Raw genomic sequence first — 3,762 nt, 5'->3', positions numbered from 1 at the left:
TTTATTTAGTTAGTCATCCTTCATTAACATTTTCACTCACAGTACACTCACTCAAGTGAAAGCAAAGCTGTTTAACAATTTTGAAGGAGGCCATGAGTTAAGTCCAGCTGGGAAGATCTGGCAGTATTATTTAGGACAATTTAGGATGTTTAGATTTTAGAATGTATTATGCCCATTTTTTTTTTAAAGAAAATTAAACACAAACACTTTTCCCTTTTTAGACCAACAAGTTGTGGGTGACAGGGGTTGGCCTGTGATATTGGTAATTAACTACCTGCTCAGTGGTAGCGCCAAGATTTGTGTGGTATCTGATGCCTTTTACGGGGTGTGTTAGTGGGCGTAGCCAGGCTTCGCTCAGAATCTCAGAAGGGGTCGATGCAAGCTGTGAAAATTTCAGGAATTGAATGGCTTATTTAATTGGTATTAATCATATAATTTCTCTCCAATGCATTGTTTTTTCTCCACAATTGAGAGTGGTCAGCTCTTTCGAATGGAGCCCTCTTCCACACCCCCTGCGTCTGCTGGTTCAATACTATAAAACAATATTTTAAAGTTAAAAACATTCCTAATAAGCTAAAATATTTTAAACATCACTTCAGATATGCAGTGGTTAATGGCTAAGTACCTGTGCTCTGTCAAGTAAAAACCACAGTTGGAGGACTAAGAAATAACAGCTTTAGTTTACAGTACATATTAAATTTAATATCAGAACTTTTGATTTTATATTGTAATTTTTTTCAGGCCATTTCAGTGACAAATCCAAGAATGGTGAAAAAGCAGTGGCGGCTCTAGGATATATTTTCTGGGTGGGAGAGGTGGGGCTAAGCTGTCCGACAGGGGGTCTTGAGAACGTATGGCCAAGCTGGGGAAAGGAGTTGAAAGAGGGTACCCCATCCCAAAATGAGTTTTTCTTTAAGAATGGCAACCTTTGGTGGGCTGGAAAGGATTTTTTCAGACTACGTGACAGACATGTGTTGACTTGGTGTGGGCCTATTTATATATTTTTTATGGTCTCATGTCCAACGGGGGTGTGGGGGCTTGACCTTTCCGGTGGGGGACTTAAGCTCCCCTGTCCCCCGCTGGTGCCGCCACTGTGAAAAAGGCAGGTGACCTCACCTGTTCTCTGCAGCACCAGAGGTGGGGGGCGGGGGAGCTCCCCATATTGAAACACTGTAGTGTCTCGTAAGAACATTCAGTTGTGGAGAATGGCACAAGAACCCTGCAATTCGATTACAGTATTGACAGGTTTTAAAAATGATGATGCAATAGGTATTTTTAGAGAAGCTGGTGTCCAGTTGATGTAGGGTATTTTTGACCTTGCTGATTACGAATCTGGTAGATCCCAAGCTAAATTCTTTCATCTAATTGCCGAAATGGCCGCTTTTATGCAAAATATCCTTTTTTTGGGGGAAAAAATCTGTATTTCCTGCAGTTACTATTATAGTTATACAGAGTTCATTTTTTTACCAAACTGTTTGGAAGACTCATCTTTCTACTCGCTATAATAGAACATTTTCCCCACAAAATACCAGGAAAATGCTATAACCAAAAACCGCCATTTTTGGCCAAAAATCCTGTTTTTTTAAAAATAATTTTCTTGTTTTCAGAGCCATCGAATGTTTCTACTTATTCAATGGTGACAAATGATAGCTGAAGTGACAATAATGACAAATAACAAATATTTGTTTTAAAAAATTCCAATAAGTTATATATAAATAACTTTAAAATAGCCGGTTTTGGTAAAATTTAAAAAAAAAAAAAAAAAAATCTGGAAAAACTCCATAACTCTGTTAATACTTGTGCAGGAGAGTTGCATTTCGTCACATATTACTCAGAAAACATATATTTATATTAGCTGTAATAAAACATTTTCTCCAAAAATTACCAAGACAACAATTTATTATTGTTTTTAGGGCAAAACACCTACTTTTTTGCAATTTTCTTATTTTCAAGGCCATAAAATATGTCTAGAAAACTCAGATATAGAAAAGTCAGACCTCAAATCTCAGATCTCTGGTCTGAATTTTCTACTCCTAGAAAACTCAGATATCTGAGTTTTCTATCTAGAATACTCAAACCTTAAAATAAATTGACCATACCATTACACTTAGAGGGGATTTTAAACTAAAATATATAGTTTTATATAAAAGGAGGTCTACTTGTATGCAGATACCTGAGTTTTCTAAATCTAGAAAACTCTGGCCAAGGATCTCAACTTAGCAATTAATGTCTAAGGTCAAAAAAATTAACATATCCCTAAGCAAATATCCTAAGCTGATTTATTAAACCATTTTAGCAAAATCTTAGCTAGTCAGGCTCCGGAGGAAAAAAATTGTTTGATATGTTGTAGAACTGATTTTTCTAAGACAGAAAAAAGTTGTTTGACGAAAAACTTGGGAACGGTGAACGAGATAAAAAAGATAATTTTTTTTTCCTCCGGAGCCTGACTTTAATTAAAAATCGTCTTAATTGGCGCATGCATACAATCGACTTGTTAATATTAAGCAATTTTTAAGCTATTAAAGCAATATTGATAAATCTGACTTTAGCAAAACAATTTCACAGACGGATAGTCTGTACCAGTGGCCGGAAATGGTACTCTCAGACCTACATTTAATTATAATTTTCTTTTTTCTCCCTTCTTTTCTTGAAGTCCTACATAAAACATTGATCAAATCTGCAATCACTGGAGCTGATAATTTCCAACAGATCTCGTAGCACATTATTAAAAATCAACAGTTAGAAGAGCAAAAAAATATAATGCAATTCATACTATATCATTTCGCTATAATTATAAAAGATTTTATTAAAAAAGGTTTTAAAAAAAGTGGACTATTTGGAATGTGGGGGTCCAGTGGCAGAGGCATGGAGTGGGTTTGTGGGAAAAGCTAGGGAAGCTCCGACAAAGTAGCATTTTGATGTTCCGAATAATGGATTTCTCAAACACAAAATTCGTGAATATTTCAATTTTGATTAATTTGGGTGTTTTGGGGACTTGAAGAAGTAACGTTATATGTCCTGTACATCTGTTATGTAGGCCTACAGATAACATTATGGATCCGAGAATCTGCAATCACCGGAGCCGATCAATTTCTAACAAATTTCATATATTAAGAATCAACGGTTAGAAGCCTGAGCCGGCAAATATATAATGCAATGCATGCTATAACATTGCATGATAATTAGGAATGATTTTTAAATGCTTGTTTGATTTTTCGTTAGTTCTGTTACTGTATTTTTAATTTGTATATTCCTGTGGTTGAGTTAACTTTTTGACATGGCCTTTTTCTTTTTGTTGAGTGCCACTGATATAAAAACGTATATCCGAATAAATTATTATTACTGTGTGCTCGAATAAGCGTGACGTCGCTTATAAAATTTTTGGAGGCTTCAGTGCGGCGCTTATTCTAGAGCAGCGCTTTATTAAAAAATATTGGCATGGTGCTTATACCATGCCCGTTCCATTGGGATTATTGTTAGCTTCTCACGTAGGCCTATTCCCCTAGTTCAGTAGGCCTATATCGTGCTACCAGTGGCGGCTCTAGGATATACTTTCTGGGGTGGGGGGAAGGGGGCCTGAGCTCTCCGACAGGGGGACTTGGGTTTGTAGGCCCGAACTGGGGGAAGTTTTGAGAGGGTGTTCTCCCTCCCAAGAAGGGGATGGCCAGAAATGACACTCTCGAATTGTGACAGACATGTGTTGGCTAGGCGTGGGCCTATTTTTATACATTTTTTAGTCCGACTGCCCGACGAGCTCTGCCC

This window comes from Anneissia japonica, unplaced genomic scaffold (genome assembly GCF_011630105.1).
Source record: "Anneissia japonica isolate Jap-2015-1 unplaced genomic scaffold, ASM1163010v1 scaffold8236_len642391_cov169, whole genome shotgun sequence".
Taxonomy (NCBI): Eukaryota; Metazoa; Echinodermata; class Crinoidea; order Comatulida; family Comatulidae; genus Anneissia; species Anneissia japonica.
This window is presented reverse-complemented; position numbering follows the sequence as displayed.